The following is a 14267-nucleotide window of genomic DNA, read 5'->3' as shown; positions in this document are numbered from 1 at the left end:
TCCACCCGGCCCTCAAATCTCAAAGCCACGTACAAACTCCTTTGCTGTCTCCATTCTGCTTGATGTAGAGCGTCAATGATGAGCCACACGTGTGGGTACCCTACGACTGAATGCGGGAGGCTCACGGGTGCAGGGACACGCAGGGGGCACCCTTTGTTAGCATCTCCAGATGTCAGCCTCTGCCTGGTTGTCTGGGGTCTAAGGGGCGGTGCCTGGTGCACAGGGGAAGTGACTAATAGAAGCCACCCAGGCACCCTGACCCCCAGGAGGACCCAAGCGGGGATGGCTGCATTAGACTTCTCCATGCAGGAGATGGGCATCCCCTGTGACCTAAGGCCCTTTGCAAAGCTCAGGGCTCAGCAGACAGGGGTGAGATGACCCAGGAGTGGAATCAGCTCCCACTCCATTTTCTTCTGGGGACATGCAGTGTGCTCCCAGGTAGCTGACCGGCCAGGCTAATGACGGTTTGGAAGATAATGCCAGCTGAGAAATATGTATTGAGGAGCGATGTCATCCTGCCACCTTGTGGTAATAGCATTCTGTGGATGCTCTTTGTTACTGAGGCCTAAAGACTTGGGGAGCACTCGTTTTCCTGAAAAGGCGGAGTGTATGATCCTTCACAGTGTCTTATTAACTACCATTACACTCTCTATGAAAAACAGATTATTTAAATATAAAATGTATCATTGAGATCAATCTTTGGGAAATAGGATACTTAAAGTATTCATTCAACAAACGTTCATGTTTTTCTATATGTGAGGAACAGTGCAAGGCTCTGGGGAAAAATATAAATAGAGTCTCTGTCTTCAATGAGTTTAAAATGTGCCAGAGGATAAGGATATTTTACACAAATGTCTATATTATGAGGCATAAAAAACGTATGTGTCATAGGAGCTCTGGATAAATGGGGAAAAAGTTGATGACAGCGTGGGAAACTGGGAATGGTCTAACGAGAGAGGTGGCATTTGAGCCCAGGGAGTCACCAAATATCTTTCAGTAAAGGAGGGATGCAGAGGGTCTGTGCGGTAGAAAGATCATTTGACTGGTAGTGGCAAGCAGTGACCTGGAAACTTTTTTGATCAGGGACCACTAAAAATCAAACAAACAAAAAAGCGGGCATGCATTCCACTAAAAGTATTTTATCTATAAATTATAAGCATTTACGGATATAGTATGTACATTATGAGGCATATATTAAAAGAAATAGACTAGAATGATAAAGTAGCCCTAGGACGTTCTTCTTGCTTCCCATTGGCCTGTCAGGCCCCACTTTGGATGTCGCTGGTGTAGACTGGTATGGGCAGGAAGATGGAGCAAAGAGAACAGAGAGACTCTTGTAGGCAAGAGGTAAGACGGACCTACGTGAGGTGGAGGTGGAATGTGGGGAGAGGGACAGATCTTCAGAGACAGAACTAGAGAATTGCCAGGAGTTTAGGGAGAAAGAACTGTTCAATGTCATTCTGAGTTATTTTGTTTTCAAATCATACGCTGTTGGAAAGATGGTGGATCCTTTACTGAAAGAGAGAATACAGAAGCAAAGGCAGGTTTCAGAAGAAGAGAATGAGCTTGTTTTATATATGTTGAGTTCTAAGTACCAGCGAAATCTACTGAGCTGCCCACAGGACTCTGGAAGTTTCTTTTCTCAAGTCCAGAGTGGAGAAATGTCGTTTGATTCAGAGGTGATGGCCAACTGTGAGAGGATATGAAGTTGCCCAGGGACAGACTACAGCGTTAAAAGAAAACAGAGCCAAGGACAGACTCCCAAGGATGCCAGCTCCAAGGGACAACTGCAACACGGTTTCCTCCGGCAAGACTCGGAGACAGAGAATTGCCAGCAGGTGAGTTGGGAGGCGTTGTCGGATCGTCACCTGTAAGGGAGCAAGGAAGCAGGATTGGGTGGAGGGAGAAGCTGCACAGAGATGTGGTTTCAGCCAATCCCACGGGAGCTCTGAATCCAGACAGCCCTTCGAGAGGTGCGTAGTGGTTTGCTGGCTTGGTTCCTACTGGCTCATGGGAACGGCTCAGTGCATCTCCTCCCAGCTCTGCATTCGGTGAGGTCAGGTTTATCTTGACATTGGCCACGGTGGAAGAATTTACACCATGGAAATTGCCCAACATTACAAACCAGGGCTTTTTTTCCCCCAGAGAACTGGCTGTTAAGGATTTAGCTGGATACACACACCTGTCTCGAATGAGGTAAGGGGGCAGGGCCTTTGTAACTGCATCGACTAATCGTTGGCTGTGGGCTACCCCCCTGAGCAGGGAGGCATCTCATGGTCAGGGAGCTCGCTTCAGCTGAGGACTGCCCCTGGCAAAGAACACATCCCCTGCATCTGGGGAACCAGTGCCTTGACTGTGAAGAGGGAATATGGACCGTGTACCATCATCCACTCCAGCCCACCTCGGCTGTGCAAAATCAGTAAATTCACCTCACCTGAAAATAGCCACTCCGGGATTTTGGTTAGTGTCTTCTCCTGGGGAAAATCACAAGAGTAAGATTGGTCTCCTCTGCTGGAGACAGTCTTGACTCCACAGGCTATTCATCGTCTTCTTCCCTTTATGTTCATTCTAGATTCCCCTCTCCCTCGGCCAGCACCTCTGCTGGTCTAGGCAGCTTATGGGGTAGGATGAGCCAGATGCTCATCTCCAGGGGTTGGAAATCCTGGTCATCAAGCTCCTCTCAGGCTGTGGCTGTTGCATGGCATCTAGCTACCATCAGAATTGGCAGGGGAATAACAAGAGACACCCTTGTGGGTCACCAGTGCAAATCTTTTCTTCCAGGCCCCACTGTGGAAGGGCAGACTGTCCTAGTGACCAGGGTCAAATACACCTGCTCACCGTATGATGAGTCCTTTTCTTGCTAGCTCATCTCTTGGCACAGGGAGACCTGGTGGCCACTGTGGCCCCAAGTGAAAGCCTTCCTTCTCTGGGAACCAGGGCTTCTCACTCCACACATCCAAGATCCTTCTGGGGTCCATTCATTCAACTTTTACCAAGTGTGTTCTGCGAGCAACGTTCTTCAGGTTTCAGGAAAATGAGTCTCATTTTCTGTTTGGTGGGAGTTGAACCATTAGCCCATAGTTTGGACTCAGAATAGGGACACAGCTGGCCCCCTTTAAAGAGTTGCGTGCTCCCTGTGGTGAGTGGAGATTCTCCTCTCTCACCAACAAGGTGAGAAGCAGGAAGAAATGTGATTCCCTCTGTCCTGAAGCGCCCTTCGGGGAGTAATTGGGACACCTCCAGAACAAACATCATATGCTTGTCAACATTAGGGATGTGGCTTTCTAGCCTGTCTATTGTAGAATGCTTTCTTTTCCATTAGTTAGCAAAGCATATTCCCTTAAGTAAACTGTGTCACAATATGGCATTTTCGTCATGGACCTACACTTCCACCCTGTTTTAGTGTTTCTAGCCCTGATTTTCAGATAATTCAACGTGTCTCTATCTCAGGGGTGTGAAATTCTCAAAATGAAATTAATTTTAATTCACTTAAAATGGCACGCCACACAATTGTTAAGGGCAGAGAAGTGTGGGGAGGGAAGAGGAAAATTATTTGAACAAACAAGAGAAAGACGTCATGAACGATTGTAATAGGCTGGGTCTTACTCTTTAATTGCTCAGGGGGTGTTATTTTTTGCCTCTCTAACTAGGTTGTCAATTCTTCGATGCTTCTGACTTCCCACGGTGTTTACCCCAGTTGAGGAAAGGTGATAGTAAATGGTGGATTGAATCACTTGATTCTTGCCAGGGAGAAGTTCACTGAGCCCTTCTTGGATTGACTTGATTTTCAACTTCATGATGCGTAGACTGTAAAAGATTATTCTACTGTATGGCCCAACCCTCTATGTTAGGCCATTTTGCCAAGTGCCTAATCTAAAAGCTTCCACCTGGCATTTATTCCTCTTTTTTCACTCTGTGCTCAGGAAAAATAAGCACACTACACTCATTGGAACGTTACTTTCCCGTTCATTTATTTATCAACTATTTTATTGAATTCTTCTTATTGCACGGCATTGCATTAGTCATTCAGAGGCCATGGTGAGGGATATGTTCCTAGCTTAAAGGGGCTATGACTCCAACTGGTACAATACAAGGGTGCCTTGCTTTATCCAGAATAGGTATGTTGGAAAACCTCTCCATTCTGTAGATGCCTGGTCTTTATTATTATTATTTAAACAGGTTTATTGAGACACTATTTACATACCATACAATTCATCTATTTAAAGTGCACAATTCAATGGTTTTTTAGTATATTCACATATATGCAACCATTATCACAGTCAATTTTAGAACATTTTCATCATGTCAAAAAGAAACCCCATACCCCTTAGCTACCATCCCCCTGTCCCTAAACCTTTCCGCTCCCCATTTCGTAAGCAACCACTAATCTACTTTCTCTATAGATTTCCCTTTTCTGGACATTTCGTATACATGGAGTTGTACAATATGTGGTCTTTTGTGTCTGGCTTCTTTCCCTTAGCATGATGCTGTCAGGGTTCATCCATGTTGTAGCACATATCTGTACTTCCTTTTTTTCTATGGCTGAACAATATTCCATTGCATGAATGTACCACATCTTATTTATCCATTTGTTAGGTGATGGACATTTGGGTTCTTGCTCTTAGGAGTAACGCTGATATGACACAAATTTTTGTGGGGACATCTGTTTTCTTTTCTCTTGAGTATACACCTATGAGTGAAATTGCTGGGTCATGTGGTAATCATTTGAGAAACTGCTGGCCTGTTTTCCAAAGTGGCTGCACCCGTTTGTATTTCCATCAGGAAGCGTGTGAGGGTTCCAATTCCACCACATCCTTTCAATGCTTCTTATTTTCTCCCTTTTTGATTTTAGCCCTCTTTGTGAGTGTGAATCGGTGTCTTGTGGTTTTGATTTGCATTTCCATAATGACTAATGATATTGAGCATCTTTGCATGAGCTCATTGGCTCTTTGCGTATCTTCTTTGGAGAAATGTCTATTCAGATCCTTTGCCCGTTTTTGAATTGGGTAGTCTTTTTATAATCGAGTTGTCACAAGGTGCCTGGTCTTTCAGGGGAGCTAATATTTAAAGCATCATGTACCAGTCTGGGGTCACATGATCCTTAGGAGTTTCACATATGTATCATGTTATTTTTAAACATTTCCAAAAAAGTGTACATATACCAACCATGAGGTCTCAAAGGGTAATTAAACTCTCAGTTTCCTTTGCTTCCGTCAAGAATTATAACAACTCAGAGTGGTCACATGAGTTAAGTCATGCTCATTAGGAGCTGATGGCATGGAGTGTCCGGAGTGAGACTGATGGCCCCAACACAGTGGACAAAGCCGTGTCTCAGGCAGCCACGGTATTCCTGAACTGGGCATATCCAACATGCATTCAGGCTCACATAAGAATCTTAAGTGGCATGACAAATCTCAGCAGCGTTTACCATCATTTATTCATTCAAGAAGTGGTAAACATTTTGTTGGTGGTGAATTATGAGAATAATTTGTCAGGGAAATAATTGACTTCATTTATCTCTTCTGTAAATATGCACTTTCTTATTTGAAAAGAGATCAATTGTGTTATTATTACTCTTTAGCATTTTTCTTTTCCTTTCTTTATTTTTTAAAGATTGGCATCTGAGCTAACAACTGTTGCCAATCTTTTTTTTTTCCTGCTTTTTCTCCCCAAATCCCCCCAGTACATAGTTGTATATTTTAGCTGTGGGTCCTTCTAGTTGTGGCATGTGGGACGCCACCTCAGCGTGGCCTGATGAGTGGTGCCAAGTCCGTGCCCAGGATCTGAACCAGCAAAACCCTGGGCCGCCGAAGCATAGTGCACAAACTTAACCACTTGGCCACAGGGCCAGCCCCACTTTAGCATTTTTCAAGATTCCATTTTCTCCTACCATGGTGTCATTCATCCTGCTGTCTCCAGGGTCTTCTTTAGCAAATCTACAACTTGCGTAAAGTATGAGGTTATAATTTGGACACTTTGTTCTATTTGGAACCTGACCAATGGGGGAGCAGATGGCTAGGGTTATCGAAGCTTTGTGATGCCCTCTTCCCATTGATATACTCCTGTATCCTGCTTACCCCCAAACCTCTCTGCCCCGCAAATCATGGACACGACTTCCTCTTCTAATATGAAAGAATTTTAAAGCTGTAACATCCTCTCTGGACTGTGTTTGCTAGCATACGTGTGCCTTACCCACTCCCCTCTCTTGACCACAGCGTTGGTTTTCTCTCCTGTCGTGTCACGGTTTGCTGCTTCTGCAAAGCCTTCTCTAAATTCACTAAGCAGAGTGAGTCATTCCTAGCCTTGAACTTCCAGTGCACTTTCTGGAGTCCTTATTTCTGCTGTTTGGTTTGTTTGTTTACTTCCCTATCCATTTGTTCAACAAATATCTGGCAGATGCCTACTATAGGCACATGGACCTAGAGGTACCACCGTGAACACAACAGGCAAAATCCCCACCCACATGGAGCTTAAAATCTAGTGGGGACAACTCATCATAAACAAACAAGTGACTCTCAGGCGTGAAATGCTCTGAAGTGACCGAGAAAAGAAAAGCGTGCTGACATGGAGAATAAGATGTAGAGAGAACAACTATTTCGATCAGCTGCAGCTGGCCACACCAAATTTGAGAAGGCGCCAGCTTCCTCTGCTGGTGTGGGAAAGAGAGCTCCTGGCAGAAAAAACTGTATACACATAAGCCTTGAGTCAGGAAAGAACTTGGCAAGCGAGCCATTCACAAAGGAGACCAGTGGGACAAAAGCTTAGAGAGTGGGAGGAGAAAGGACAGGTTCGTGGTCTCGTGAGCCAGAGGCCAGAGTGTGGATTAATTTCCAAGTGCAATGGGAAACCATTAGAATATTTTAGCAGGAGATTGCCATGACCCCATAAAAGGCATAAACTTCTCCATCCACAAACTTGGGTGTGCAGAAATGTGATTTGTCTAAAACTGAATTCAACTTAGCTGACAACTCATTGTTTCTTCTTTTGGAGGAGAACTTTGTCTTCCCATAATTGATTCACTTGCCTCCGCTTTACACCAGTCTCTTCCAGGAAACCTCTCGATGAACTGGATTTTTTTCCAACGCCTCTCCCTTCTCCTTTCTCCCCAGGTGGTGTCTGGGTTCAGGGCAGGCTCCCACATGGTCCTGGTGTGAGGTGGTGCTTTGTGGTCCTTGGCCATCTTGTTCCAACTGGCCTCTAAGGAGGTGACCCGTCCTGCAAAGACACCCACATTGGGCTGACTTTGTTGGTGTCTGTCCCAATCGCGAACCCCTTTGGGACCCACCCTAAGATATTTTGGCCATTTCTTTGCTGCCCCGCCCACCCCCTGTGGATCTCCTCTCAGCCCAGTGGCCGGAGCACCTCAGCCTTGCCACTCACCACTCAGGGGCCCTGTGGGCACAGAAATTCTCTTCGGGGTTTGCAGCCTAGAGGTCTACACCCCAAAAGCCAGGCATTCCTCAATGTGCCTGGGGTTTCTATCTCACTTTCTGTGCTCTCCCATTCCAGTAGCCAGCCCAGGGTTGGGGGCTGGGAGGTGGGGTGCTGGACCCCTTCTCAGGGACCTCCCCCAACATCTAAACTATCAATGACTCTCAATTTCCTTTTTTCGCCTGCAGGTTGAATTCTGCCTTTTGAGTGGGAAACGGCTTTTGTGTGTGTCCACATGTTTCCCACTATTAGAAAACAAAATTCAACTGATTAAATTTTAAAGATCTGACTGGCTTTATTCAACCATTCGTAAATTGGGCAGCCTCCCATCTAGCAGATGGAAAAGAGCTCCAAGGAGCTGGACAAAAGGAAAGACTTTTACAGGCAGAGGGGGAGACAGACAAGGAAGTCCTATTAGTAAAAAGGAGATTGGCTGTGGCAAGGTCACCTTCCTTCAGGGGATGGCAGGGGTCTGTCCGTCAGGCAGACGACCTCACCAGTGTAGACCAGATGATTGACTGGTTTAAGACTCTGTTCCTGGGAGAGGCTGAAACAGTAATTGAGTTAGGTATTAAGCCTCAGTTTGGTAACATGGGGCTTAGCATAAGTGACTCCATTTTGGGCCCATGTCCCAGCCCTGCCCTCGGGATGCTCACCCCATAAGTACCTCTGTCCTCTGTACCTGCTGGGCCCTCTGATAAGGGGTTGGGAAATCTGGAGACACCGGTGTGAGTCAACTAAAACCAGCTAATCAGCAACCAGCAGGCTGGTGGTCCTCACCAAAGGGCAGCCAGAGGCCGTCCCTCCTCCACCCTCAGACTCCAGGCTGCCTGAAGCCCACTCTCAGCTTTCACGTCTCTCTCCATCCCCGGCTCCCTTCTCTGAGCCAATCTCCCCTTCTTCTCCGCTTCCTCAGCTCCCAGCAGATTTTATCTCAGCTCTGGGGGCCGGAAACCCGCTCTGTAGGTCTGCTCCTGGATCCTCACGTCCGGCCCTGAGGCCAGTGGCTCCTGGGCCTTGCAGCCAAGTGTTTGCAAACTTTGTTCCTGGTCTGAAGTGGGTGACTCAGGCCCGCGGGGTAGGGAGGAGAGGCCCTGAGGGACACGAGAAGGATTTTCAGGTGGGGGTGGGGTTGCAGAGCTGAGAGGGAAGTTCACTGGCGAGTACTTTGAAATCTGATTCTAGAGCATTCTAAACATTCTCAAACTTCCCAATGGCTGCTGCAGAGAAGCAGAGGACAGACCAAGGCCATCCTGGAGGGTAGCGCTGATGGTGGCCAGGCCTGGAGGCGGCCCTGGAGACAGGGAAGAACATAAATATAATGATTTGTTTTGTATTTATGGACCCCGCTATATGGTGTGTGCCTCTAAGTCAGGGACCTTATTTCATTATTACGACAACCCTTGGGGACGAGTTCTGCATATTTGTGGAATTTATAAATTCTATCTCAGTCCATTGACCTTTTTTCAATCTTCCAGGGTCATCTGGATTATATCCTTGTTCTGCCAAGGACTAGGCATTCCATATAAATTTTGATTAATGGCAATAACTAGGCAAAGAAAGCAGCTGTCTTTTGTAAACACACTCAGGATCTATTTTGTCTCCTGAATAGTCATCCCCTGAGGGAATACCTCCAGGAAGGGGCCTGTTTGTAAGTGATTAGAGGGTTAACGAAGCCTGCATAATTCAAGGGGATGTGCATTTGCTGTTAATTCTTCAAAGTGTCTAATTTCTGTCTTAAGCCTAAAGCAACAAGTTCCAGCGTTTGTCGGGAAAATCAGAGCCCGATCAGCCTTGGCAGAGCCCCCTCAAGCTGCCTCCCTCATTTACCAAAAAGAAGAGATTTGCTGGAGGGGCGCCAAGGTCCATGGGAGACACACCCCTCACGCTTCTGTGCCTCCTGCCCAGATTTCCTGTCCCTTTGGTCGCAAACCTGCCCCTGCCGTGTGAACAATGGCACCATCTGCATTGAGTCTGCGGGACAGGAAAACGTGAAGCAATAATCCAGATATAATTAGCCCATCCCACTCAGCCTTTGCTAACTTCTGCAACCACGACCCCTATAGCGTAGTCTTGGGAAACAGAAAATCCTTGTAAGAATTGCGCCACGGAGCGATTTCACAAACTCTAGAATAGAATTGCTTAAAGCTAAGTGCGCTGTTCAAGGTGGAGCAGCGAATGCGGAGCAAGGGGACAGTTAGAACAGCTGGTTTGCAGGGACCATTTTCTGGAGGAGCAGCCTGTAACTGTGGACGTTTTTCTCAACCTAAAAGGAGGATGGGTTCTTCCATGAGAGAGTTTGCAGGCCTGGAGCCCGGGTGTGGGGGATGTTGGTCTGGTTGTTGCAAAGTGTGGTGTTAAACAGGAACGCTGGCAGGACTTAAACAGACCCATCCAAAAAAGTCAAAGGGCATCCTTGCCTCTGCTTGTGTGGCTTCATAACAAAGATGGTGCAGCCTGTGAGGCGACCTATGAAAGAATGCGAGCGAGGTGAGGTCACACAGGCCACTTGAAAAGGAAATGCAGAAGCATCTAGTTACAGCTACTGATATGTACCATACTCAAAATTAAAAGAGAAAATTTAAAAACGCAGGAATACTGAAATCCTCACACCATCAGCTGAGACAGGTGACATCATCATGCCTCCGGCAGCCTCTGGAAAACCCCGAGGTGCTGGGGGGAATGAGTGAAAATGGCGAAGCACATCTTATTATTATAAAAATAGGTTTGACCTCACAGACACCTTGAAAAGGTTGCAGGGCCCATCAGGGGTCCCCAGGCCACACTTGGAGAAACGCTGACATAGAGAAATGTAAATGGCTCCTGGATCCCTGCTGAGCCTCTGAAGAAGTGAATTCTGTTCACAGAGGGCCACTCGGTTAGCGCTGTTTAGTTTTCAATCTATAGCCCAAAGAAAGGCTTGTAGCACAATGTGGAAAAGAAGAGGATCCCATTTTACAGGGATTAAAAACATGTCCCCCTTGGGCCGGGACTACGGTGTAGTAGCTAAGTTTGGCACTTTCCACTTCGGTGGCCCGGATTCACAGTTTCAGATCCTGGGCACAGATCTACACCACTCGCCAGCCATGCTTGGTGCCAACCCACGTATATAAAGTAGAGGAAGATTGACACAGATCTTAGCTCAGGGCTAATCTTCCTCAGCAAAAAAAAAAAAAAGTCCTTCAGAGCAGATTTCCAGCAAGATAGCAGCAAAGTTGAATGTCAAGTTTACTTCCACTAATTCTTAGTCTACTTTTTTATGTGCATTCAACAAATGATTTGGTCGTTCATACTTAAAAACCATTACCACACCTATACCATTTATTGAGCACTTAGTGTGTACAGAGCACGTGGAAGTTCTTTATCAAGGGTTCTGTGTGTTCCAGACAGTGCCAGGCACTTGACACCATTCATTATTATTCATATTTTACAAATTAGGAAATTACAGTTGAGGCAGGTTAAGTAAATCATTCAGAGGGCCCAGCTGGAATGTAGGAGAGCAGGGTTTCAAACCCAGGATGCCTTTTTGAAAGCCCAGGTGCTTAACCACAAAACCACAGTGTAAGGGCCAGTCTGGTGGCATACTGGTTAATTTCATTCTGGTGGCCCAGGGTTCACTGGTTTGGATCCCAGGTCCGGACCCACACGCTGCTTATCAAGCCATGCTGTGGCAGCATCCCACATATAATATAGAGAAAGATGGGCACGGATGTTAGCTCAGGGCCAATCTTCCTCAAACAAAAACAAACCATAGTGTATCCTATAAACACTTCTGTGCATTTAAGGCCCTGTAGGAAAAGGCTCACACATCTAGACCCATGTCACGAGTCAATCTCTACCGCCATATCAATTCAACATCCAATAAGTGAGGGTTGTTCCATGCTTGGTGTTCTACCAGACCCTGTGGAGGACACAAAAATCATATACAATATATTGAGCCAGCCCTGATGGCCTAGTGCTTAAAGTTTGGCGCTCTCCACTTCGGTGGCCTGGGTTCGGTTACCAGTTGGCGAACCACACCATCCGTGTGTCAGTCGCCATGCTGTGGCAGTGGCTCACATAGGAGATCTAGAAGGACCTACAACGAGAATATCTGACTATGGACTGAGGCTTTGGGGAGAAAAAAAAAAAAGAGGAGGAAGATTGGCAACAGATGTCAGCTTAGGGTGAATCTTTCCCAGAAAAAAAAAAATCATAAAAAATATAGCCCCTGCCTTTGAGTTTCCCAAAACAAATGCCCCATAATGGAAAGTTAGCTAACAATACAACTTAGTTAATATATGGCAAATGACAGATGAGAGGAGTGTCCTTGGCCTCCAGAACAGGGAGGCCACTGGGGCCCAAGGGGTCAACCGAGGCATCGTGGAGAAGGAAGGTTTTGTGCTGTGCTTAGCAGAAAGATAGTTGGCTTATAGGAAAAAAGAATGGAATTGGAATCAGAAACTGGACTTAGTTGGAGTCCCAGTTCTGTCATCAATCAGATGTGTGAACTCGAGCCAGTACAGAACTTCCAGGGTACGAGGGCGGCAGTCCAGTAGTGACATCTCCAGGCACGCTGATGCCAACTCTAGGTCACCAGTCTTACCACTGGGTCGCTGGTTGTCCCCTTCCTCGGTCACGCCCAACGTGCACATCCCTAGAGCCTGGCCACCCCAACGTGGCACATCCCTCCCTCGGAGTCGTCTCTCGGCCAGCAGCACTGCATAAGCATGAGCTTCTGGCAGGCTCACACTTTTCATAGTTTCCAAACTGAGTTGTTCTCCCCAAATCTCCTGTGAAATCTCACAGATCTGTACCCCGCTCCAGGCCCCCCCCCACCCACTTCCTTGTCCTACAACCCTGGGCGTGTTGCTTTAACCTCTTGTGAACCTCAGTTTGCTCCCGTGTAAAATGAAGATAACAACGCCTCACAGGGTTTTCATGAAGGTTAATGATTGTCCGTCCCCCAGAACAATACTTGGCACATGGCAGGAACCTGACAAATTAGAATGGCTCTTTATTATCCATCTCTGGTATACCGTATATACAACGTAGTTGCAAGCAGCCCAAGTTGTGAAATGTTGTATTGGCTTAATTTATTTCTTTGTTTCAAACTTCAAATCTTCAAGGACCTGGGTCATCATGGAAAGATAGAAAAGAAATGGATAAAAAAATACTGCTAGTTGTGCTAAACCTCCCCCGAGGGAGTCGGGGTTGGGGGGGAAAGAGAAGACTGTGAGCGTTTCAACTTTATGAGGTACTCAGCACTTTTTGTTTTTAATAAATAACCAGAAATCCCTCTTTATACATTTTTGATAGTAGAGAATAATACTTATGAGGACTAGTAGTTTCTAGTATGTAATGATTTACTCAGGGGCAAAAGGTGAATAGTCAAAGAAGACCAATTTTTGAGTCTAGTCTCACATTCCTCAAATTCGATTTCCCCATTGCTATGTCCCAGAAAAGGAAGGAAGGAAAGGAGGAAGGAAGAAAGGCAGGCAGGGAGTGAGGGAGAGACAGAAGGCAGGGAGAAAGGAAAGGAGGAAGGGAAGAAGGAAAGGAAGGACAAGAAACTGCCTTGTAAGAACTGTGCTCCTGTGGTGGTTGTTAGGATGTTCTACTTCATCACTGTGACATGCTAGTAATTACTGTTGGTTTCTTTCCACCAAGTTCTTTCTTATGTTGGTCTGCAATCTCAAGGTAAGAGAAGTGATAGTTAGCTTTTTAAAAAAAATTATTGAAGAGAGATGAAGGATTTTCATTTTCAATGGAATACGGGTGTCAAAGGCACGTGCATACTGTCAGTATAACTGAGACCCAGGGATGATCTGGGAAAGGGGTTTGGGGTTTTCCCTTTATTATGCCTTTAATACCCACTCCCCACATTTCCTTTTTCAGCCCCTCACCTTCTCCCTGACTTTCTGTGGTAGCCAGTGTACGGGAGGAAGACATTTCCTCTACTCACTCTGGGTCCTTCTGGCTGGATAACGAATTAAATTCACATGAGACAGAATAACAGGAGAAAATTAAGCAAAGCTTTATAACATGTATACATGGGAGAGACCCAGAAAAACTGAGTAACTCTTCAAAATGGTGGAAGCTCTCACCTTAAATACCATCCTCAGCTAAAGACAAAGGAGGATGTTGGGGGTGGGGGAGTCAGTGATGGGAAAAGCACAGTAAACAAGAGTAAGGTTATTAGGCAGACTTAAGTCCTCACCTTCTGCACTGATAAGAGTTTCTAGAGATAAGGTCATCCTCCTTTCTTCCTGGTACAGAGAGGGAGACACCCTTACAGATGGAGATTTCCTTTAGAAATGTAAATGTCTCTTAACAAAGGGTAAGTAAATTCTATTTTTCAGAGTTTCTCTCACATCTGCAGTTTTTAAAAGTAACCAGCCCAAAGTAATCCTCATGCCAAAGAGACGTATCTTGGGGTGACCAATTCCAGTCCCCCACACCAGTCTCCAAGATGCCCCCCAGTCACCCTCACCTTCTGGCATCGATGTTTTTGTGTAGTTCCCTCCCACATTATGTTAAGGGTTGGTCTGTGTGACCAACAGAATATGGCCAAAGTGAGGGTGTGCAACTCCAAAGTTTTGTCCTAGAAGGCATTGCAACTTCTACCTTGGTTTGCTGGATTCCTTGCTCTGGGGGAAATCCAGTCACCATGCTGTGTGGATGCTAAAGCAGCCCTGTGGAGAGGCCCCCATGGAGATGAGCTGAGGCCTCCCACCAACAGTTGCACCAACTTGCTAGCCACGTGAGTGAGCACCTTGGAAGTATGTCCATCCTCGGTCAAACCTTCAGATGATGGCAACCTTGGCTCACATCTAACTGCAGCCTAGGAGAGACCC

This window comes from Equus przewalskii, chromosome 32 (genome assembly GCF_037783145.1).
Source record: "Equus przewalskii isolate Varuska chromosome 32, EquPr2, whole genome shotgun sequence".
NCBI classification, from domain to species: Eukaryota; Metazoa; Chordata; class Mammalia; order Perissodactyla; family Equidae; genus Equus; species Equus przewalskii.
This window is presented reverse-complemented; position numbering follows the sequence as displayed.